The 13,072-nt window shown below is 38.1% G+C and overlaps 1 non-coding gene across 1 annotated transcript; it reads left to right on the plus strand.

Annotated features, from left to right (window-relative positions):
* The first annotated feature begins 12,354 nt into the window (after nucleotides 1–12,354).
* LOC115068392 lies at nucleotides 12,355–12,461 on the plus strand. The gene has a single exon (XR_003847749.1). It is a non-coding gene; the product is annotated as a U6 spliceosomal RNA (small nuclear RNA).
* The last annotated feature ends 611 nt before the right edge of the window (nucleotides 12,462–13,072 follow it).

Genomic DNA, 13,072 nt, shown 5'->3' on the forward strand with positions numbered 1-13,072 from the left:
TTTTAATCAACAAAATGTTTGCAAACTACATATAGACACACATCAAAAAGATCATCCACCATGATCAAGTCGGCTTTATTCCAGAGATGCAGGGATGGCTCAATACATGTAAATCATTAACTGTCATAAATCATATAAATGGACTCAAAGACAAGAACCACATGGTTATTTCAATAGATGCAGAGAAGGCCTTTAACAAAATTCAACATGCTTTTATGTTCAAAGTCCTAGAGAGAATTGGACTGGAGGGAACATACCTCAACATAATAAAAGGCATATACAACAAACCCACAACCAACATCATTCTAAATGGAGAAAAACTGGAAGCATACCCATTAAAATCAGGAACCAGGCATGGCTGTCCACTATCTCCAATCGTTTGTAACATAGTGCTTGAAACCCTTCCAAGAGCAATAAGACAAGAGAAGGAAATTGAAGGAGTAATAATTGGAAGAGATGAAATTATCCTTTTTGTAAAAGATATGATATCTAAGAGACACCAAAAATTCCACCAGAAAAGTCCTAAATATTACTAACACTTTCAGTAAAGTGGCAGGTTGAAAAATGAATCTACAAAAGTCTGTATCCTTTCTATATACCAATAACAAGTAATAAGAGAATGAGTACATGGAAACACTCCCTCCCACCATAGCTAGAAAGGAAAAGAAATATCTCAGAATAAACCTGACCAAAGAAATTAAAGACCTCTACAATGAAAATTATAAATCTTTAAAGAAAGAGATTGAGGAAGACATCAGAAGAGGGAGGGACCTCCCATGCTCATGGATTGGAAGAATTATTATTGTGAAAATGACCATCCTACCAAAAGGCATTTATAGATTCAATGCAATGCTAATCAAAATACCCGTGACATTCTTCACAGAATTGGAAAAAAATTATCCTAAGGTTCATACATAAGCACAAAAGACCTTGGATAGCCAAAGCAACCCTGAGCAAAAGTCAACTCCAAGTGGATCAAAGACCTCAGTGTGAGGCCTGAAATTTTGAAACTGTTAGAAGAAAACATTGGCTATAACCTACAAGATATTGGTGAAGGAAAGGATTCTGTAAACTGGACATCAATTGCTCAGGAAATAAGGTCAAGAATCAACAAATGGGACCTCATTAAACTAAAAAGCTTCTGTACATCAAAAGAAGAAACAAAGGAAGTGAAGAGAAAACCTACAGAATGGGAAAAAAATATCTTCACTAGAAATACATCTGACAGAGGTTTAACATCCAGAATATATAATGAACTCAAAAAACAAAGAATCAAGAAAGGAAGTAACCCAATTAAAAGATGGGCTACAGAGCTGAACAGAGACTTCTCAAAAGAAGAAATAAAGGCAGATAAGAAACATCTTAAACTGTGTTCAACATCATTAGAAATTAGGGAAATGGAAATTAAAACCAGTCTAAGATTTCATCTTACCTTATTCAGACTGGCTAAGATCAAGAGAAGAAATGATACTAAATGTTGGCAAAGATGTTGGGAAAGAAGAATGCTTATTCACTGCTGGTGGGAGTGCAAACTTGTTCAACCCCTATGGAAAGTAGTGTGGAGAACTCTTAAAAAACTAAAAATAAACCTACCATTTAACCCAGTTATACTGCTCCTTGGACTATACCAAAGAACTCATCCTATTGCAGAGACACTTGCACATCCATGTTTGTTGCTGCTCTTTTCACAATAGCTAAGAGATGGAAACAACCTAAGTATCCCTCAACTTATGAGTGGGTAAAGAAAATGTGGTTCATTTATACGATGGAGTTTACTCAGTTGTAAAGCTAGATGAAATCATGAAATTTTCAGGTAAATAGGTGGAACTAGAAACTTATATTAAGTGAAGTAACACAGACTCAGAAAACAAACAAACAAACAACAAACAAAGAAATGACATATGGTCTCCTTCATATGTGGATCCTAGTATCAAATCCTTATAAGTGAGTATGTGTCCAGACATAACTGCAGAAACCAGGATAATGAAGAGAAACCAGGGAGGTTAAGGAAAAGAAAGAATCTGAAAGAGAAGAACAGTAGGAAACAGGAGTTAACAAGGGAGATAGGGATAAAAATGGGGTTATTTTAAGGGGAGGGTGGAGTAAGGGTTATACAAGGAAACTTGGGGATAAATGGAAAGAAGGCACTCAAGAGAGGTGGGACCATAGAAGAAGGGTATTATTAAGGGAGAAATGGGAAAAACGGGGGACTTTAAGTTTGGAAACCATGGTGGAAGGGTTAGGCAATGTGAGAGATAAATAATGCCTATCTATTTAAAAAAAAACAGAAGGAACCATATTAATCAAATAACCTACTGACAAATCATACATACAACTAGCTCAAGGAATATAATATATGTCTAGGAAAGGTTTATCTGAAAACTTTTGGTGTTTTCCCAAGCTTTATCTACATAGCACATATTAATTAAAAGTACCAGACTGGTGGAACTAACCTTCTTGAATTAAAAGCCATACTTTGAGGCTTCTACTAATTTGGTCAGAGGGACATAAAGGGCAGTTTTTGCTCCTTGCTCTCCTAGGTCAACTAAGTTCCAGGGGACCATGAGCATCTCCCAAACTGTCCTGTAACTGTGGTGAGTCACCTGTCCTCTTCATCAAGGAGGCCATGTAGACCCCACCAAATGGACTTGAACCAGTGTCCAATCTACAAAGAAGAGGGTCAGCACAGAGGAACTATTTCCTCCATGCTTCCAAGTGAAGCTAGCCATGGTTGAGCAGGACCCTTGATTCATCTTCACATAGATAAAACTGGTAAAAGAAAGGAGCCAGCGGCTCTTTCCAAGCCCATGTGACCCCTGAGGAATAGACCCTTAAAGGACCTTAAGAGTAAAAATAAATTAGTTTATCTGGGCCTACTGTGTGGTCTTAAACACCCAAAAGGAAAGTATAACCAAAGATTAAAGGGATCAACATAATTCTTTAAGAGTCCGTATGTATCGCTAAAGGCTACATAACAAGAAACAATGCCAGACAGGAGATACCTTCCTTTGAGTTGTTGGCCAGGGTGGCCCAAGAGACTCTCAGACAGTGACCCAGCATAGAACTGTGAAAATAAACTGCAGACCGCAGTCTTATCTAAAGGAATATTGGCAACTGTTTGCTGGTATATGAGGAAGAGCTGATCTTCCTAAAAGAAAGAACTCTATATAGTCTGACTAGATTCAGCAGATGGAGAAGCACTAGGGAACATCTGGGGGCACCGACAACACAGTGGGCAGTAGCAAGAATGACAGAGTATATGGGCTCCAGTCCAGCAGGGGGTATGGGAGGGTGCCCTTTGGGATGTGGGTATATAGATGAATAAGATTGTTTGGGATGTTCTGTAAGGAATACACACAAAAAAAATCAATAAATTTCAAAAATGAGTTATATTTGAGGAAGAAGCATAAAAATCTTCATGTTAATTAGTAGAGGTGAAAAACCTTACCATTGAACTCTATCTGATGACTTTATATCCATGCTCAGGTGCCAAGGATCTCAGAAAGTAACACACTGTGACTAGTAACAATCAGATACATAGAGATTAGAGATGCATGTGCTAACATCTAAGTGTTAGTTACATTAAAAACGAGTTTTGCCAGGTGTGGTGGCACATGCCTGTAGTCCCAGCACTTGGGAGACAGAGGCAGGTGGATCTCTGTGAGTTCAAGGCCAGCCTGGTGTACATAGTGAGTTCCAGGACAGCTCGAGCTACAGGGAGACCCTGTCTCAAAAAGACCAAAAGAAAAAAAAAAAAAGGAGTTTTTCTTTATGAAACAGTATATTTTAAAATGAAATGATGAAATGGAGATCTTTTTTAAAGCTTAAAACCTCATTCAATTTTATGTCTTATAGGGGTTTATACTGAGTTCAATATTGTATAACTGTATTAATTGAACTGTGAACCTAAAAATTTACAAACAATTTTGAAAGAGATGCATCTTTGCTTTGGAAGTTGTTATTGAATATGTTAATGTAACTAAATGCTTCTTCTAATCATGTGGTTGTTAAATAAATATTTTAAAAATTTAAAAACATATCTTCATCCATAAAAAATTTTATAATTCTATCTATATTTTTACTTTAAATTTTGTAATCTATCAGGTTGGCTCAAGCTGATTGAGAATCAGTTCAGTCAAACTTATTTATTAGCTTGACTGGATTGAGAGATACCTAAGACCAGGGAAGTATACCTTGGGTATATCTGCAGGGAAATTTCATACATGGGAGAGTAACTGAAGGGAAAGACCCACTCTGACCACGAGTGGATCCATGGAAAGGCTGGGGCCTGGATGGAAAAGATGTTGCAGGAAGAAGTCAGTGTAGTTCTGCAAGCTCCATTGTTCCTTCTGGAGTGTGTTTATTGATGCTGCCACGGAGTCTCATGTAATTTACAATTAAGATATTTTTCTCTAAAATCTTTAATCAATGATTATTTAATATTTTATTATTTTCCTAATGCTTACTTCTACGAAATTTCGATATATTTAAAATATCTTCCTTGAATAGACACATACCTGTCTCTCTGGAACTTTTACTTTCTGGTTCTAGTTTTGAACTCTGGAAATATTTAGATTAAGGTGACTTTCCTATAATTATCTTTCAAATCTTTGAATATTTCAATCAAACTCCCTTTTTTATCTCTGGACCACGTATTCATTCCCTCTACCTTCTTTTCCATCAGCACTCACTACAGAGTGGAGCTTAATCCCATGAACGGAAGCACTATATCCTCGCTATTGCTTTTGTGATGATGGAGTGCCTCTGACAGCCATTGCTTCTATTGTCTTCTAAACCTTTTACATTTTTACCAAACTGCAATCACATTCAGACTTTTCTTGGCAGACCCTTATATTTACTTATTGAACAAAAGAGGTATATGTGAGCTTTGAATGAAAACTTTAAATATGTTTTTCAATCCAAAAATTTAGCCATATTTCTCAAATTATCCCTACCTCGCTCCAAGAATTCTAATTATTGACATTGGTTCCAGGGCTTCATCTGACTTGTGGTTCTAAGCATTCTGCAGGACAAGACCAAGTATCCCATCGGTGGCTGCCACACTGAACATAAAGCACACATAAACACTTTCCCTTTCTCTCTCAATATTTCCTTCATGATGCTGGGGATAAAACCCAAGGTCTCATGCATGCTAAATAAGCACTGTTACTCTGAGCTACATTCTCAGTCCATGACTTAGCACTTGTTCAGCTTTCTATGGGATATATCTCAGTATTGTTGAACCAAATCTATCTGTTTACCAGACTATATGAGATTCATTTACTTACCACCTTCACATTTCCTTCTGAAATAAAGTTGATGGCTGAGTCATCTCCACCCAAGCATGATCTGTAGTCCCCCCTTTCCCTTGTGTATGACAAGTTTTGTTATTCATTCAGTTTCTACTGAATGAAATACAAGTCATGTCAGGTCTGATATTAATCAAGTTTAACTGGTAGTCATTAACACAAAAGTTATCCACTCTTTAAAATAATTAAAACGACATTAAAAGATGTAAGGTCACTGGAGACAAGAAACATTTTAAAAATCACTAAAATAAAAGTTCAAACCTATGCTAAAGATTCTTGTCAAGCTTTTGTATTCCAGTAAGCACAGCACATCATTTAGTGCTACCCTTTGTCTGATCCAATAGTCAACAATTTGATTTTGTCCTTATCATAATGTGACAGAATTTATGTAATCATGGCATTCTACTTTAAAAATATAAGCTTCTTAAAAGAATAGACCTTAGTTAGTAAGCAGTCAAATGTATAATCTAGCATTTACAATCTATTTATTCAATAAATTTTGTATAGTAAGTGAATGTTTATGGGTTTCCTAGGGTGCTAACTGCAAGTACCTCCCTATCACTAGTCCAGATAGATAAATTAATAATCCTGTTGGATGGACTTCAGTCATATTTTCTATCTGTATGTTGGAGTATCTGTCTAAAATAATTTTGGTTTTGGCAGAATAGATATTAAATTGACAGTGTTTAGCCAGCAGGCTTAGTAGCTTATTAAGGCAGCTCCTGGAACATAATGAGAAATCTCTGTCATCAACAGAGAAGTAGGTACTTGTCTTATGTCCTGTGGCAAGAGGGTGTTCATTCAGATCATGTGAAAGCTGTATCAAGTTATTTTGAAATAAATTAAAAGGAAGTAGAGCTAGGACACAAGTGTCATTCTTGGCTCTGAATTGGAATGTAGCATGGAGAGTCCATTCGCACCTGCTCTGATGTGCACAGTGGCATTGTGCTTCAGACTTTGAAGAAGACTTCATAGCCTAAGTTCTGTGCTGAGATCATATAGCTTGGCCTATCGTGATTCCTGTCTGTAGGATCAAAGGCTAACTGAAGATCAATACTTCTGACAAAGGCCTGCATTATTCTGAAATATTTTTTCCGTGAAGTTAAAATTTTCCACAAAAGGCAAGTGAAAAATGGGGTAGATGCTTGGTGATGGTCAGCAATGGGATAGCCTCACTTGAGACCCATGTTTCTCAACAAAGGACATTTTGTTGAGGAACACTGTTCTCTGTCATTCCAAAGTGTGACTCTCCCTGGGGATGTTCCTATACTTCCTTTGTAAGCTGAATTGTGTGAACACGTTTGAAATTGTTGAACGTACTTTCAGCAAAGACAATCCACATGGCAATGGATTTGAATCCATCTTTCTAAATTCTAGAATGTAGTGTAGTGCTTTGGTACTCACCACCAAGAGAGCTACTTCACCTTTGTGATTCCTTGCTAGAGATATATTACAAAGTAAAACCATTATTGGAATGAAGGATTTTGTTAGCTCAGTTAGTTAAGAACTGCTGTGGTGTGTCTTATGTCCCTCCCAGCCCAATCCAGTGTGGCCCAGGACATGACCTGTTTCTCTCTCTTCTCTGCTCTCTGCTCTGTTGGCTCCAACTCAGTCTTCAGGGTTCTTTGAACTTAACTGTCACCTTTCTTTACCTTTTCTCACTTCACTCCTTCATTGAGCTAGATGGAGGGAGCAGTTAACTTCCAGTGACCATTCACGGCTTCTCCCCCTCCCCCCACAGGGTTAGTGATTTATTTTGTTCCGACTTAAATATTCATGGCTTTTTAATTCATAGATTTTTCTCATATAAGTAACAATTACCTGACAGTTTCAAGGCACTCTAGATCTGTATTTTTGTCTGATCCTGACACTCATCCCATTAAGAAGGTAGAGCTGTTATTGTGGCTTTCATTTTATAAAATCGGCATGCAATTTCTTGTACTAGGTCATAGTTAATAAGATATTAAAAGGGGTTTCAACAAAGAATTTCACATCCTACACCTTGTGGACTTTGATCCCTACAATGTGTCCTCTAGAAATGAGGTGGTTTTTGTATCCACGGGGATAGTCTGTGATTTGGACTGGTTCTACTGACCTGGAATATTCTGGCTTTCATCTGATGCTGCCATCTCTTGTTTCACATTGGAAAAAGAAAGAATAAAAAGATGGATTAAAATAAACATGACAAAGATACATCAAAAGATAGCATTTTAAGGGAAAATGAGACCAAAATAATTAAAATAGACAATTGAACAGAAAGAATAGCTTTAAAGGTCATGGGGCTGGAGAGATGACTCAGCAGTTAAGAGCACTGGCTTCTCTTGAAGAGGACTCGGGTACAATTCCTAGCACCCATATGGTGACTAACTGTCTTCCATAATTCCAGTTCCAGGGGATCCACCCTCTTCCGACCTCCACGGGCATTGCATGACATGAGTGTACTTACATACATGCAGGCAATACACTCATTCTACTTAGCAGTTAGAACAGATGAAATTATGAAATTTGCAGGTAAATGGATGGAACTAGAGACTTATACTAAGTGAAGTAACACAGACTCAGAAAAATAAGTGACCTATGTTCTCCCTTGTTTACTGATTGTAGTAACACCAATCCCTTATATGTAAGTTTAGATCTTGTTGTAACAGCAGAGCCAGGAAACTAGAAAGGAAACACAGAGGTAAAGAAAAAGAAAGCCCAAAAGAGGGGGATATTAGGGAACCGGTGTTACTGGGGGGAGGTGGGGAAAGTGGGATTATTCGACTGGGAGAATATAGGGAGGGACATACGAGGGACCATGGTGGTGGGGGAGGAGGCAATTCAGGAGAGGGGATGAAGGACATGAGTGTTATAGGGGAAAGGAGAGGGGATAATGAGGTAATGGGGGAGCTTGGACTGGGGATGGAGGAGGGAGGTTGAATGGGGAGAGAGAGGAGAGATGGATGTATCATGGGTAGTATAGGAAGACAGAGGGCATTGTGTTGGTTTGGGAACCCCTGGAGAAATGCACATAAGGTGCATTAGTGGACGTGTATACCTGGGGGCTGTATGGCAAGGAGCACAGTACCAGACAGGAGAGACCTCCCTTTAAGTGGTAGGTCAGAGTAGTTCAAGAGACTTCCAAAATAACAGAGGCTATTGCTGGAACTCTTGGTTATCTCCCAGAACTGGAAGGTAACACCCTACTGCTGAAGACAGTTCATAATTTGGGCACAGGACTTGGAGCAATGGAGTAGGAACTGACCTGAAAGCCTTTTCCCTGAAGACCAGCTCTAGAGGATAATATGCAAGCTGATAAGGGAGAAAATAAATCAATGGTCCAACCCAGTTCTAAAGTCTAATAAACATAAGAAATGACACAGTAACTACCTCTACTGGTGCAGTAGTAGCACTGTTATCTTGGAGGGGGGCAATCAACAGCTATCCAACTGGTCTTAAAGCCCTCTCAATAGGAGTGAACTTAGACTCATGAGTGGCACTATAGCCAAATATACATGGCTGGAGAGGTCAAATATCTTAGAGGCAACCCTCTCTGCCATATCGCAGGACAAATAAAATTTCTTAACATATGCTAAATATGGATCCTTATATTTACAGAGAAGTGTACCATACACCACTCATCAAAGAAACTTTTTTTTGCAACAGATGGAGGCTACTGCAGACTTCCACAACTGGTCAGATACAGAGAATATACATCTGAGAGATGCCCAGTCTTAGGTGACATTTACAGTGAAACCTCTGCACCTAAAACTCAAAGAACATTGAGGAATAGGGGGTGGAGGGAATCCTGGCGCTTCCCTCAACTCTCACCAATAAAGCTTTCTTATATGACAGAGCATGATGCACACAGAAGGCCTCAACTAGCTAAGTTTTAGAGAATAAGAGACTGCAAAGTCTGCATCCTTGTTTAGGACTTCTATATTAAACCTCACCCACCCGCGACTCAGGCACCATTGCAGAAGAGAGGATGGAAAGATTGTAAGAGTCAGGGCTGGTTCATGAACACAGGGAAGCAGAGGGTTTCAGGTCCCTGGAAACTTGCACATGTGAACTTTTGGCAGTGGTGGCATTGAGCACAGGATCCATACCAACTCAATCAAACAAGGGCCCAGAGTGGAGAAAGGAAAATGGGTGGGGGCCAGCCCTAGTCAGGATCTACTGGAGATGGATTACTACTGCGTGAAGGAGAGTAGGCCTTACTTAGGATCTCTAGATAGGCTGACTAGTCAGTGGATGCATTTGCACTGAAGTATAAATCTGAGTATGAATGCTTGACTGGATAGGACTTAACATCTATGGAGGAATACATAAGGTCCAATGAGGGGTCGGGGGCATGGATGGAAAACAGGTCTAAATTTGATTAAGAACTGTGGTATAAGATGTACAAAATCTTAATAAAAATATTTTAAAATTAGTAAAATTTTTTAAAAAGCCTAAGTGAAATCTTTTGTTTAAAATAAAAGAAGCTAAAAATAAGAAGTTTGTTCTACTTACTTTCTATTACTGTGATAAAAATACTGAACAAAACCAACTTGAGGAGGAAAGGGTTTATTTTGCTAATAGCACAGTATATCATCAAGGGAAACAAATGCAGGAACTCAGGGCAGGGACCTGGAGCACAGACCATAAGAGGAGTGTTGCTTACTGGCCTACTCCCCTGACCCATGCTCAGCCTATATTCTTATACAATACAAGACCACTTGCCCAGGAGTGGCACGGCCCATAGTGGGCTGAGCGCTCCCACATCAGTCAACAATTGAGAAAATACTGCACAGACATGTCCACAGGCCAGTCCAATGGAGGAAAGTCCTCAACTGAGATTCTCTCTTCCTAGGTTGGTCAAGTTGACAACTAAAGCTAACCAGCACAAAGTTTGTGCACTATCGGAACAAATCTCAGGGCAATCTCAGTAATCACAGAGTGAGGTTTTGCTTAAGTCTCTGTGGTCAGAGCCTGGTTTGATATTACGCAATGTGTGTGGCAAACAAGAATGAAAATAGAGAAATGAAAAAAGACATGAAGAGTGTGACTTTATCATTTTATTTTTTTATTTTTTCATAAATTTTTAAAACTAAACCTAAAATTTGTTATTTTATTTTTATGTGTATGAGTATATTGCTTCCATGTATGTAAGCGTACCTGTGTCCTGCAATGCTCACAGAGGTCGGAAGAGGGTGTCAGATCTGCTGGAACTGGAGGTATGGACAGTTGTCAGTCACCAGCTGGGTGCTGGGAACTGAGCGTGGGTCCTCTGCATGAGTAGCTAGTGCTCTTAATTGCTGAGCCAGCTCACCAGCCCCCCTTTTTCACAAATTTTGAAGCAATCAATGGTTAGAAGAAAAGTGACTTCCAAAAATTTGTATTTAGTAGAATTTGAACCACTGAATCTAATCTCAAGGACAAGGGAAAACACCTAATATCTTTTTAGGAGTGTAAGAAATATGGGCTATCAAAAAGGAGATGGCTTTGAAAGTGCAGGAATTGGCTAATGGTGATTTCCAAAGCTGAAGTCTATAGCAGAAACAGAGCACAAGATAAACACGCAAACATTTCAGAACATTCCAGAGATATTTATTCATGAACATTTTGATTTGTACCATAAGATGTGGCCAAGAGGTATTCATTTTAACCTGGGCTTTAAGACATTCTTAAGAGTTGTGTATATCCTTGTCAGTAGAGGTCTTGATGAAGTAAAGTTTCACCTTCAAACAAAGAAATATACCAAAAGACAGGTGCCCACTCTAGCATGGAGAATTGAGATTGTGCTGTGCACTTCCCAGCTGGCTATCCACAATGATGTCAACATGTGAGAAACTTCAATTTGCATTTTGTGTTTCAAATAAATTATGACTGTGATAAATGCATATGTGGTTATTCTTTTACCAGAACATTGAATTGTCAGTTTTATCAAATGTTGTCAAATGTGAAGGCAAATAGAAGGTTTTGTTTTTGTCAGGCAACCATAACAATCTTAGCTATTGTGCTAATGCCTGTGTGAGTAGAACTTGTAGTGTTTCTGTGCTTACACTGAATGTTATAGCAACAGAAATTAATAGCAAAATTTGGTATATATACAGACTTTCTGTCTTCAAAATGTCTTAGAAATATTAACTAATTTATGTCCTCTGCACAAACTGTAGCACAAGCCTGATTACTGCAGGGGAAAGAAAATCTGTCAGGATTCTGCTGTGGGAGCGGCTGCACAGCATGACACAGTTCCTGCAGATTCAGCATTTTGTCACCCTGCCAGTGGACATTGACAGAGAGCAAATATAATTTGGCAAGAAATGGCAAGAGAACACCAGAGCTGGCAGGAAGGAAGTGTGGGAAGCATGCATTTCAAAGCACTATTATTTTGGCACTACATAATATGAATATAGCATTTATTTGATTTCTTTTCCTTTTTACCAAACTCAGTATAATTAGTAACATAACATAATATTAAAATAACAGATTAATGATACTGTAGAACCAAGTCCAAACCAAGTAAACAGATCCAGATCTTGATAAGTAGTGAAGTCCTGTTGCAAAGTCTTGCTGACTGTTGCAGGGAGGAAAATATTGTGATGGGATATTCATGTTTCTTTCTTTTAAGCAGAGCAAAATGATCTGAAAGTTTTTCATTTTAGGGGGACTGTTATATACTAAGATACTATGGACTGTACCCCCAAATTATTATCTTTTAAAACTCTAGGCTAATCTTATAAAAAGGATGAGGTTAATTTTACAGAATTTTTACAGCATTTTCTTTGTACAGGTGTTCTCCCTTTAATACAGTGACTCATTCATGGATTTAAAAATATCTATTGAAAATATATGCAGAGTATTAACACTGTCACAATGCAACTATTCAAAAAAGTCTTCCTACCCCAGCACTAGCAGAGGATGCATTGGCAACTGATAATTGCCAGGAAAGGGAGAGTCAGTTTTCTTTAAGGGTATGATGTCTAATTCATTGATTGGTCTCCAAAGGATAGACTCATACTTAAGAACACTTGGAGAACACAAATCAGACTCAATAGGACTTTACAAAAATGAAAAAGAAGTACTCACTTTGGCAGCATATATACTAAAATTGGAACGATACAGAGAAGATTAACATGTCCCCTGCGCAAGGATGACATGCAATTCCTGGTGTTTCATATTTTTTTTAAAAAGGAAAAATAATAGTAGAAGACATAAAGTTCAGGGGTGAGTGTTAATATGGTTGGAGGTGGAGATTGGGAGGGGAGTCTGAATATGATCAAAACACATTGTATGAAATTCTCCAAGAATCAATAAAAATATTCTTTAAATGTCTTCATATGATTTTAAAATTGTATCAGATGTACTGAAAAACTGTTGCGTCTAATAATACATGGCATTATTTAACGTGCATTGTTTTGTACAGTTTTCTTTCTTATTTGATGAATACTAAGATTTAAGAAAATAACTAAAACATTTGGGTAATATCTGCCAGTTGCCATATCTTTTATAATTTTTAATTTGAAACAAATCTCTTCTTGCCTTCTTCTACAGGTCACTCAGTCTGATTATCTTTTGCCCAACTTATTTCTGAAGTGACCATGTACCATGAGACCTGTTACTTTGGCTGCATTCACTGATGTCTTATTCCTTTCTAAAACCATGTGTTTGGTTGCTTCATGTGAGTCTAGTAATACTGAGTCTATTAACTGATGTAAGTGACTGGTACTTGGATATAGCCTGGTGACTCTTAGCCTACTGGGGGTCAGCTCTATCCTTGGATGGTTCAATTGGACTGA

Source organism: Nannospalax galili, unplaced genomic scaffold (assembly GCF_000622305.1).
Source record: "Nannospalax galili isolate Female #2095 unplaced genomic scaffold, S.galili_v1.0 scaffold308, whole genome shotgun sequence".
Lineage (NCBI taxonomy): Eukaryota > Metazoa > Chordata > Mammalia > Rodentia > Spalacidae > Nannospalax > Nannospalax galili.